The sequence below is a fragment of the Aedes albopictus genome, chromosome 3 (genome assembly GCF_035046485.1).
Source record: "Aedes albopictus strain Foshan chromosome 3, AalbF5, whole genome shotgun sequence".
Classification (NCBI taxonomy): Eukaryota; Metazoa; Arthropoda; class Insecta; order Diptera; family Culicidae; genus Aedes; species Aedes albopictus.
In genome coordinates, this window is record NC_085138.1 from 32,092,356 (window position 1) to 32,104,913 (window position 12,558).

General features: G+C 38.9%; 1 protein-coding gene across 15 annotated transcripts in view; it reads right to left on the reverse strand.

Annotated features, from left to right (window-relative positions):
* Nucleotides 1-12,558, reverse strand: part of LOC109415966 (high affinity cGMP-specific 3',5'-cyclic phosphodiesterase 9A) — a 680,025-nt gene that overhangs the window by 108,192 nt on the left and 559,275 nt on the right. The window lies entirely within an intron of this gene.

Consider the following 12,558-nt stretch of genomic DNA (forward strand, 5'->3'; position numbering starts at 1 on the left):
AGGATTCTCCACAGAATCCTTCCAGGATTCTCCACAGAATCCTTCCAGGATTCTCCACAGAATCCTTCCAGGATTCTCCACAGAATCCTTCCAGGATTCTCCACAGAATCCTTCCAGGATTCTCCACAGAATCCTTCCAGGATTCTCAGCATGATCCTCTCAGGATTCTCTACAGAACTCTCTCGTGATTCTCTGTAGAATTGTGATAGGATTTTCTACAGAATCCTGTCAGGATTTTCTACATAATCCTTTCCGGATTATCTACAGAATCTTCTCGGGATTTTCTACATAATCCTCTCAGGATTCTATACAGAATCCTGTAAGGATTATCTACAGAATCCTCTCAGGATTCTCTACAGAATCATCTCAGGACTATCTACAGAATTCTGTCAGGATTCTTTAGAGGATCTCTTCAGGATTCTTTTCATCATCCTCTCAGGATTCTATACAAAATCCTCTCAGGCATTTCTACAGAATCCTCTCAGGACTCACTTAAGAATCCTCTCCGGATTCTCTACAGCATTTTCTCAAGATTCTCTACACAATTCTCTACTAAATTAGTGTATATTGGAATACTTGTGACTTACAATTATTTTTTTTTTTGTTTTTCATCACAAATAACTCGAGTTTTCGTCTTTGAAAACTTCATGGAATGAGTCGCACCCTACCGGATAAGGTAGGTACGCGTGAATGAACCCAATTTCCTCCAACCTTGCAGCATGAAAGTGCGACCGGGAGCCCGATGCAAATTGAATATGGCTCGGAAGATATTGCATTCCGCATTACCTACCGTTGTTGAAGCCATCATCATCGCCATCATCGATCGACACACAGTAATGGAGGAAGGAGACCAGCTCCGACGATTTGCGATTGATAACGGCAATCAAAACTACATGCGGAAATTGTAAATCCATGCTGATTACGGCTTAATGTTCCTGCTTCTGGGAAAAAGGTAAGCATCTTACAACTCGGTACAACTCCGAAGTCAGATGCAGAAACAATGCAAATCTCATTCCGTCTTTACTTGTATCCGAATGTACTTGAGCAAGATGGGTTTGATTTCTGCGAATTGCAAAACAAATCCACGAGGTTGATTACAAGTTGCTAATGGTTGAAGTCAGGCTGGGAGTTTCTTTGAAAATTAATTTAGCATTTTCTTCAAGAATGTAATAGCAAATTAAATAAGTAGTTCTATCAGGAATTTAACGTGCAGTTTTCGCAGAATTTCCGACAGCAATTCAATAAGGAATCTTCAAAGAAATTTCTCAAAAAAGTTCACTAGACATTTAAAAATGAGTTCTGTCCGGAATTTCACCATGAATGACATTAAAACTCCACTAGAATTTCACAGGGAATTCCAGAAGGCATTCGACTAAAATCCATCAGAAATTCAACGATGGATTCAACCAGAATCCTACTAGAAATTCCTCCAGAAAGTCCTTTAGAAATACGATCAAGAATGCCATCAAAAAATCCACTGATTAATTCAACAGAAATTCAACCAGAAACGCTTGACCAGTTCAACTGCATTGTAGCCCATCAATTGATTCTGAAAAAAAAAAATCCTCACCATTTGTCGCATTTGTATGAATTCCATCACCCGATTGAATTCCGGCGCGAGCACTCAGGTGTCAATTTTTGATGTTCCGAAAAGCCGTTCGCCGGAAAATGGGACCCACTCGTGGGTCCATCGTATTGATAGAAATCGATTTGCGCCACCATGACTGTAAAAGGCATCAGCAGGGCTTTTTGCATCGACGTTGCGACGCTTGAAGCAAAAGTAAGCTTTTTACCAGTAGGTATGGACCGGACGGAACCGACATCCTCCACAGTCGGTGGTCGATTGGTCCTCTCTCGATGCGCACACTTGTTTGTGCAGAATCTACGCGATTGATTTCCATTTTTTTTTTCGCCACCTCCACATCCGGAATATGGCGAAAGAAGAAACTCTTCCAATCCATTCGATGTGGGTTTTTTCCTGCCACCACCACTTTTGATGTACTTTTTCCCTGGTCATGAGGCTTAGTGTTGGTTGGTATTTCGCCAAGGTTCACCATTTGCGACGAAGGGCTTTGCATTTGTCCGGAACATGTAGAGTAAATGTCTCAGTTTTTGATGCTGACAGCCCAAGTAACAATGAATGCTGAACAGTGCGAGTAATAGCTGAACAATAGTTGATTATTGGTGTCCATGGCTGAACACAATGACAGCTGAATATTGGTCTGAAGTATGGATTGTTAATCAGCAACACATAGATGGCTGAATATCAAGTTGAATAGAATATTATTCATCTGGGTAATCAGCTAAACATACATTAACATGTAGCATTAAACATCTGTTGTTCAACCTTTAATCAAATAATTTTTGACAGCTGACCAAAGCATGGTTTTCGTGAAGTCCACATCGATTCTTCAGCCTCAATTTAGACTTAGTTCAACTTAAGTTCTTAACTATTCAGACACAAGTGATGCTCTTGTTTTTGAGGACATGTTTACAATTGTGTGTGGTGTAGGTGCTATGATGAGTGACTATAAAGCAGGAAGTCCGAGTTCAATTCCCAGTTTTCCCACAGATTAATTCATACATTTCTAAACATCTCTTCTAGAAATATACGCAGCTAATGGTAAAAATAGGCTCACGTTAGTGTACTTATTTTAGTTTTACACAAATAATAAATTTAATTGCTTACTGATTAAGCGCATATTAAGGCTTAAATCAGCCTTCCAACGAACCTCAAATCAGCTAAAAGTTAAATAAAATCACCAAAATTAGATGTGTAGGAGCTGCATAAAGGATTGTACTTCTTGTACTCAGCTTTTGTTCAAATGAAGGCTGGTTTAAAATAGTTGGAGAAACGTTTGTACAGCATCAAATTGTTACCTGGGAGTGAAAGGTGTAAACATTAAAAAAAAATATCTAAATGCGCCTTTATCAGTGGCAGAAAACTTAGCCTTCCTTAAACTATACTGGCCATGATCGCATAAATGTCCCATATGCATAGAAAAACTATCAAATATGGAACTGGTATGCGATCTTAGGCAGTATACTAGTTTGGTAGTTGGGCAGCTTGGTTGCAGCTTCAGTCTAAACCTCCGATTTGGTCATCAATGGAGCATTGGCTGAACATATATCAAATGGTGAGCTCGTTCCATGCAATTTTTAATTGGTAAAGTTTAAAAAAAATCCCCTATTACGTACATAATAGGAAATTGCGTTATTCTACAATGTTTGATGCAACGAAGCCTGCTTGATAACAGGCTCTATAAAACACAACTTTTTTTTGTTATTGACGAGAATCTTCCTGTTCCAAGTTTTGGATGTCATGTTCTTATTTAAAATAAACATTTGCACAAACAAAAAATTTATAAGGACATTCCATATATCAATCAGCTAACCATTTTGTCCATAACTGGTGCATTCGCCTTGGGTCGCTTTAGGTAAGCGAGCAAAAATGGCACTCGTGTGATATGGTGGGTGCCTTTCTGGTTTGTTCACCGTGTTATAGTTACGTTTTTTCTCCACTGCTGTTTAGTGACAGAGAGTCCCTAGCAGACACCAAAGCAACCATCGTACCTTATCGTACCTTCGTGTATACGGGGACGATAGACGACACCTGAGAGGATGCACCGAGTGTAAGGTTCACGTTAGGAAAAGTGGTACCTTTTTTCATTTTGGTGTTCTTGACTTTGCCACAGAATGAATATGTTTTCATCGTCCAGTGGGACTGATGTTGCATGTATGGATGGAGGAGGGTGAAAACATTGAACAATAGTTGAAAGGAAATGATCGAAATAACTGCGGAATGGCATGTGTTACAGTTGCTAAAGAGCATTGTTTTGAAAACAGGTTCTTCTCACGTATCCATGGAAACACCAATTCCACCAAAAGAAGAATAATTTCTTATGTTGTTCCTGGCGCATGTCCTAGTGAAATTCAGGGTGGAATCCCTTGCTTCTAGTTCTAACTAAAATTACTAACGAAATTTCTGGTGGAATTCCTGCTAAAATTCCTAGAATAATTCTTGGTGGAATTCCAAGTAAAATTCCTGGTGGAATTTCTAGTTGGATTCCTAGTGGAATTCCTGGTCAAATTCATAGTGAATTCTTGGTATTCTTAGAGAAATTCCTGGTTTAGTTTTGGTGGAATTAGTAGTTCCTTAGTTCCTAGTGGAATTTCTGCAGGAATTTTTGGTATTCCTATTGGAATTCCTAGTGGAATTCCTATTGGAATTCATAGTAGAATTCCTAGTGGAATTTCAAGTGAAATCTCTAGAGGAATTTATAGTGGAATTCCTGGAGGAATGCATAGGGGAATTCCCGGTAAGTTTCTGATGGAATTCCAAGTGAAATTTCTGGAGAAAGTAGTGAAGTGAAGTACTTAGAGGAATTCCTGGTGATATTTCTGGTGGAATTTCTGGTGGAATTCCTAGTATAGTTCCAGGCGAAATTCCTAGAGGATTTCTCGGAGGAATTTCTAGTGGAAGTCTTGGTAGAATTCCAAGTGGAATTCCTGGTTCAATTCCAGGTCAAATTCCTGCTGGAATTTATGGTGGAGATCATGTTTGAAACCATAGAGGATTTCTTAGTGCAATTCCAAGTGGAAATCGTGGTGAAATTCCTGGTAAATTTGCTGGTGAAATTCCTCGAGGAATTACTGTTTAAATTTCCGATGGAATTCCTAGTGTGATGGAATTCCTTTTGGAATTCCTGAAGTAATTCCTAGTGGAATCTATTTGGAAGTCCTGACGGAATTCCTAGTGGGGTAACTGGTTAAATTGCTGGTTGAATTCCTGGTGGAATTCTTAGTGAAAGTCACGGTAGAAATTTCTTGTGATATTCCTAGTGGCATTCCTGGTGAAATTCCTAGAGGAATTCCAGGTGGAATTTCTAGTGGGTTTCCATTTGAAATTTCTGGTGAAATTCCTTTTTAGTGGAAGTCCTCGTGGAATTTCTCATGAAATTCCTAGTGGAAATTATCATGGAACGTCTGATGAAATTCCTAGAGGAGTACCCAGTGGAACTGGTAGATTTCTCTGCGGCATTCCTAGTGGAATTTCTGATGAAATTCATAGTGGAATTCCTTGCGGAATTCTTAGTGGAATTCCTGGTGAAATTTATGGTAGAATTCCTTGTGGAAGTCCTGACGGAATTCATGGTGAAATTCCTGATTGAATTCCTGGTGAAATTCCTGGAGGAAATCCCAGCAAAATCCCTTGTGGAATTCCTAGAGGCATTCCTCGTGGAAGTCCTGACGGAATTCCTAGTGGAATTCCTGGTGGAATTTCTAGTGGAATTGCTGATGGAATTTTTAGTGGAATTTCTAGTGGAATTCCTGGTGGAATTCCTAGTGGAATTGCTGGTAGAATTTTTACTGGAATTGGTGGTGGAATTCCTAGTGGAATTCGTGGTGGAATTCCTAGTGGAATTCGTGGTGGAATTCCTAGTGGGATACTTGGTGAAATTCCTAGTGAAATTACTGGTGGAATTCCTAGTGAAAATCCTGCTGGAATTCCCAGTGGAATTCCTGCTGGAATTCCTAGTGGAATTCCTGCTGAAATTCCTAGTGGAATTCCTGCTAAAACTCCTAGTGAAATTCCTGGTGGAATTCCTGCTGGAATTCCTAGTGGAATTCCTGCTGGAATTGCTAGTGGAATCCCTGCTGAAATTCCTAGTGGAATTCCTGAGCCGGCCTTCTGATACGTAGTGGAATTCCTGATGCAATTACTAGTACACTTCCAGGTAGAATTACTGATCGGATTCCTAATGCAATTTCTGATGGAATTCCTGTTGAAATTTCTGGTGAAATTCCTGATAGAATTTTTGGTGGACTCCTCATGGAATTTCTAATGTAATTTAATGGTAAATGAAAAAAAATCTGTTTGAATTCCTAGTAAAATTCCTGGTAGAATTCGTAGTGGAATTCCAGATGAAATTTTTGGTGAAATTCCTGATGGAATGTGTAGTTAGAGTCCTCGTGGAATTTTTGTATGAATTTGTGGTGAACTTCTTACTCAATTTCCGAGTGGAATTCATACTGGATTTCATAATGGAATAACTAGTGGAATTCGTGGTGTAAAGTCTATTGCAATTCTGATCAGAATTTCTGATGGGATTGCTTTTGGAATTCCTGATGAAATTCCTGATGGAATCCCTGATGAAATTTCTGGTAAAATTCTTGATGGAATCCGTAGTGAAATTCCTACTGGAATGCCTAGTTAACTAATTAAATTCCTATTGGAAATCTTAGTGAAATTCAGAGTAGGATTCCTGGGGTAAGTCCTAGTGCAATTCCTGGTAGAATACCTGGAAGGGTTTCTTATAGAATTCCTGATGAAATTCCAGATTGAATTCCTGATGGAATTCCTGATGAAATTCCTGATGGTGTTCCTGTTGAAATTTCTGGTTAAATTCTTGATAGAATTTTCAGTGGAAGTTCTCGTGGAATGTCTGGTGATATTGCTAGTGGAATTCCTAGCGGAATTCCTCATGGAATTTCTGGTGGTTTGCCCATTGAAATTCCAAGTGGAATTCGTAGTCGCATTCCTGGTGCAATTCGTAATAGAATTCCTGGTGGAATTCTTGGTGGAATTCCTGCTCGAATTCATACTGTAATTCCTATTGAAATTCTTAGTGAAATTTCTAGTGGAATTGCTGATGTTAGTCCAAGTGCAACTTCTGGTAGATTTTTTATGGAAATCCAGATGAAATTCTTGATGAAATTCCTGATGAAAATCCTGATGCAATTCCTGATGAAATTCCTGATGGAATTCCTGATGGAATTCCTGATGGAGTTTTGATGCCTGTCCTGAATTTGTACTGAAAGTCTTCGTGGAATTTCTGGTGAAATTTCTACGGGAATTACTGGTGGAATTCCAGAAGGCATTCCTTATCAAATTCCTGGTGCATTTTCCAGTTGAATTCCTGGTAGAACTATTAGTGGAATTCCTGGTGGAATTCCTAGTAGGAATCTTGGTGGAGTTTCTGGTGAAATTCTTACTGGATTTCCTTGTGGAAATCCTAGTGAAATTCTAACGGGATTTCCCGCTGTAAATCGTAAAGAATTCTTGTTGGAATTCTTAGTGGAATTCCTGTTGGCATTCCTAGTGAAATTTTTGTTGTAATTCCTGGTGGAATTCTTCGAGGAAATTCTGGAATTTCTTTTGGTATTTCGTGTGGTTTTTTTTGGGGAATTCTCAGTGGAATTCCTTGTGAAATTTCTTGTGGATTTTTTGGGGAATTTCTTTTTAAATTCCTAGTGGAATTCCTAGAGGAATTCTTAGTGGAATTCTTGTTGATATTCCATGTGGAATTTTTGTTGTAATTCCTGTTGAAGTTCATTCAGATGATTCTGGAGTTCCTTGTGGTATTTCGTGTTGTTTTTTTTTGTGGAATTCTCTGTGGAATTCCCCATGGAATTTCTTGTGGAATTTCTTGTTGAATACCTTGTGGAAATCTTTGCGGAATTCATAGTGGAATTCCTAGTTGGATTCCTAGAGGTATTCGTAGTGGAATTCCTAGTGAAATTCATGGTGGAATTCCTGGTGTTATTCCTGGTGGAATTTCTAGTGGAAATCCTAGTAGAATTCTTTTCGAATTCCTTGTGGAATTCCATGTGGAATTCCTAGTTCCTTGCGGATTTCTCAATGAAATTCCTAGTGAATTTCCTGTCGGAATTTTTGGTGGAATTCCTGGTGGTATTCCTAGTGGAATTCCTGGTGGTATTCCTAATGGAATTCCTGGTGGTATTCCTAATGGAATTCCTGATGGTATTCCTGGTAGAATTCCTGGTGGAATTCCTTGTGGAATTCCTAGTGAAATTCCTGATGGAATTCCTGGTGGTATTCCTCGTGGAATTCCTAGTGGAATTCCTGGTGGAATTCCCAGAGGCATTCCTAGTGGAAGTCCTGACGGAATTCCTGGTAGATTTTCTGGTGGAATTCCAAGTGGAATTCCTAGTGGAATTCCTAGTGGAATTCTTGGTGGAATTCCTGGTGGTATTCCTAGTGGAATTCCTAGTGGAATTCCTGGTGGAATTCCCAGAGGCATTCCTAGTGGAAGTCCTGACGGAATTCCTGGTAGATTTTCTGGTGGAATTCCAAGTGGAATTCCTAGTGGAATTCCTAGTGGAATTCTTGGTGGAATTCCTGGTGGTATTCCTAATGGAATTCCTGATGGTATTCCTAGTAGAATTCCTGGTAGAATTCCTTGTGGAATTCCTAGTGGAATTCCTGATGGAATTCCTGGTGGTATTCCTCGTGGAATTCCTAGTGGAATTCCTGGTGGAATTCCTAGGGCATTCCTAGTGGAAGTCCTGACGGAATTCCTAATGGCATTCCTAGTGGAATTCCTGGTGGAATTTCTTGTTGAATTCATGGTGGAATTTCTGATGGAATTCCTGGTGGTATTCCTAGTAGAATTCCTAGTAGAATTCCTGGTGGAATTCCTAGAGGCATTCCTAGTGGAAGTCCTGACGGAATTCCTGATGGAATTCCTAGTGGAATTCCTGGTGGAATTTCTTGTGGATTTCTTGGTAGAATTTCTGATGGAATTCCTGGTGGTATTCCTAGTGGAATTCCTGGTGGTATTCCTAGTTGAATTCCTGGTGGAATTCCTAGTGGAATTCCTGGTGGAATTCCTAGTGGAATTCCTACTGGAATTCCTAGTGGAATTGCCTTGAATGCATAGTGGAATTCCTGCTGGAATTTCCAGTGGAATTCATGCGAGAATTCTTAGTGGAATTCCTGATGTAAGTGCTGGAAATTCCAGCAGGAATTCCACTATGCATTCAAGGCAATTCCACTAGGAATTCCTGCTGGAATTTCCAGTGGAATTCATGCGAGAATTCTTAGTGGAATTCCTGATGTAAGTGCTAGTACATTTCCTGGTAGAATTCCTGATCTGATTCCTAATGTAATTTCAGATGGAATTCCTGTTCAAATTTCTGGTGAAATTCCTGATAGAATAGAATTTCCTTCCTCATGGAATTTCCGGTGAAATTTTTGGTGGAGTTTATAATGGAATTTCTGGTGTAATTTAATGATGAATAAATAAATTTATGTTTGAAGTCCTAGTGAAATTCCTGGTAGAATTCGTAGTAGAATTTTTGGCGCAATTCTTCCTGCTCGAATTTCTACTGTAATTCCTAGTAAAAATTCTATTGAAATTTTAAGTGGAATTCCTAGTGGAATTCATACTAGAATTCATAATGAAATAACTAGTGGAATTCGTGGTGTAAAGTCTATTGCAATTCCTGGAAGAATTTCTGATGGGATTGCTTTTGAAATTCCTGATGAAATTTTTGATGGAATCCCTGATGACATTTCTGGTGAAATTCCTGATGGAATCCGTAGTGAAATTCCTGGTGGATTTCCTACTCGAATTCCTACTGGAATGCCTAGTTAACTGGTTAAATTCCTATTGGAAATCTTAGTGGAGTAGAATTCCTGGGATAGAATACCTGGAAGGATTTCTTATGGAATTCCTGATGAAATTCCTGATGAAATACCTAAAGAAATTCCTGACGGTATTCCTGTTGAAATTTCTGGTTAAATTCCTGATAGAATTTTTAGTGGAAGTTCTCGTGGAATTTCTGGTAATATTCCTAGTGGAATTCCTAGCGGAATTTCCAATGGAATTTCCGGAGGTTTTCCCCTTGAAATTCCTAGTGGAACTCGTAGTGGCATTCCTGGTACAATTCGTAATAGAATTCCTGGTGGAATTCTTGGTGGAATTCCTGCTCGAATTCATACTGTAATTCTTAGTGAAATTTCTAGTGAGTTCTTCTGGTTGATTTTTTATGGAAATCCAGATGAAATTCTTGATGAAATTCTCGATGAAGCTTCTGATGGAATTCCTGATGAAATTCCTGATGGAATTCCTGATGAAATTCCTGATGGACATGACAATCCTGTTGGAATTTGTACTGACAGTCCTCGTGGAATTTCTGGTGAAATTTCTAAGGGAATTCCTGGTGGAATTCCAGAAGGCATTCCTTATGAAATTCCTGGTGCATTTTCCAGTTGAACTCCTGGTGGAACTCCTAGTGGAATTCCTGGTGGAATTCCTTGTAGGAATCTTGGTGGAGTTTCTGGTGTAATTCTTACTGAAATTCCTGGTGAAATTCATTCTGGATTTCGTAGTGGAAATCCTAGTGAACTTCTAACAGGATTTCTCGCTGTAAATCGTAAAGAATTCTTGTTGGAATTCTTAGTGGAATTTTTATTGTAATTCCTGGTGGAATTCTTCGAGAAAATTCTGGAATTTCTTTTGGTATTTCGTGTGGTTTTTTGGGGAATTCTTAGTGGAATTCCTTGTGAAATTTCTTGTGGAATTTCTTGTGGAATTTCTTTTTAAATTCCTAGTGAAATTCCTAGTGGAATTCCTAGTGGAATTCCTAGTGGAATTCCTAGTGGAATTCCTAGCGGAATTCTCAGTAGCATTCTTGTTGACATTCCATGTGGAATTTTTGTTGTAATTCCTGTTGGTTCATTCAGATGATTCTGGAGTTCCTTGTGGTATTTCGTGCTGATTTTTTGTGGAATTCTCAGTGGAATTCACCATGAAATTTCTTGTGGAACTTCTTGTTGAATACCTTGTGGAAATCCTTGCGGAATTCCTAGTGGAATTTCTACTGGAATTTACTGGAAAAACTTGTAATTAGAAGGCACGAAATGTTGCTAATTGGCAAATTGAGAGATGAAATTTGTGAAAAAAATCGCGTTCTGGTGGGATTCGAACCCACGACTCCGTATTCGCTAGACCGGTCTAGCGAATACGGAGTCGTGGGTTCGAATCCCACCAGAACGCGATTTTTTTCACAAATTTCATCTCTCAATTTGCCAATTAGCAACATTTCGTGCCTTCTAATTACAAGTTTTTCCAGTATGTTTCAGACATACCAGCTAACCTGGTAAAATGCCAGTAAAATGGGCAATATGTATCATTGTTCTACTGGAATTCCTAGTTGGATTCCTAGAGGTATTCGTAGTGGAATTCCTAGTGAAATTCATGGTGGAATTCCTGGTGTTATTCCTGGTGGAATTTCTAGTGGAAATCCTAGTAGAATTCCTTTCAAATTCCTTGTGGAGTTTCATATGGAATTCCTAGTTCCTTGCGGATTTCTCAATGAAATTCCTAGTGAATTTCATGTTGGAATTTTTGGTGGAGTTTCTGGTGAATTTCTTGTGGAATCTATTGCAAAATTTCTTGCAGAATTCTTTGTGGAAGTCCTTGTGGAATTCCTTGAGGGATTCCTTGAAGAATCCCTTTTAGAATTCCTTGAGGAATCCCTTGTGAAATTCCTTGAGAAATTTCCTGTGGAATTGTTTGTGGAATTCTTTGAGGAATTCCTTGAGGAATTCCTTGAAAAGTTCCTGTAGGAATTTCTTGTGGAATTCCCTGAGGCATTCCATGTGGAATTCCATGAGGAATTCCTTGTGGATTCCTTGTGAAGTTTCTTGTGGAATTGCTTGTGGAATTCCTTGTGGAATTCCTTGTGGAATTCCTTGTGGAATTCCGTGTGGAATTCCTTGTGGAATTCCTTGTAGAATTTCTCGTGAAATTACTTGTGCAATTCATTGTGGTATTCCTTGTGGAATTCCTTGTGGAGTACCTAGTGAAATTCCATATGGGTTTCGTTGTGGAATGCCTTGTGGAAATCCTTGTGGAATTACTTGTGGAATTCAATATGGAATTCATTGTGGAATTCATTGTGGAATTCATTGTGGAATTCATTGTGGAATTCATTGTGGAATTCATTGTGGAATTCCTTGTGAATATTTCTCGGAATTGCTTGTGGAATTCCTTGTGAAATTCCTTGTGAAATTCCTTGTGAAATTAATTGTGGAATTCCTTGTGAAATTTTTTATGGATTTTTTTATGGAATTCATTGTGGAATCCATTGTGAAATTTCCTGCGAAATGCTTTGTGGAATTCCTTGTAGAATTCCTTGAGGAATTTCTTGTGAAACTCTTTGTGGAAATTCTGATGGAATTCCTTGTGGAATCCCATGTGGAATTCCTTGTGAAATTCTTTGTGGAAATCCTGGTGGAATTCTTTGTGGACATCCTGTTGGAATGATTTTTTTTAAATTTCTTCGTGGAATTCCTTACGGTATTTCTAGTGGAATTCCCTGTAGAATTCCAGTGAAATTCCTTGTGGAATTCGCAGTGGAAGTTCTTGTGGAATTCCCTGTGGAATTCCCAGTGTAATTCCTTGTTGAATTCCTAGTGGAAATCCTTGTAGAATTCGTAGTGGATTTCCTTGTGGAATTCTTAATGGAATTCCTTGTGGAATTCTTAGTGGAATCCTTAGTGGAATTTTTGGTGGAATTTTACCATCCTGCACTGTTCTACCTGCTTATCATTTGAACTACCGCAAAACCACCCCTGACGCATCTATTTAGCTTTCCATTTGCTCTAATAAATACTGTGCTAAGCTTGTTTTCCCTCTGCCCTTGTTGTGGAGATACGAAGGAGCGGTCTTCCTTAAAATTGGATATCGTGGTCTGAGCTGACGTTTGCTACGTTGTCGTCCCATCCATCGAAGAGAAGGTCTTCAG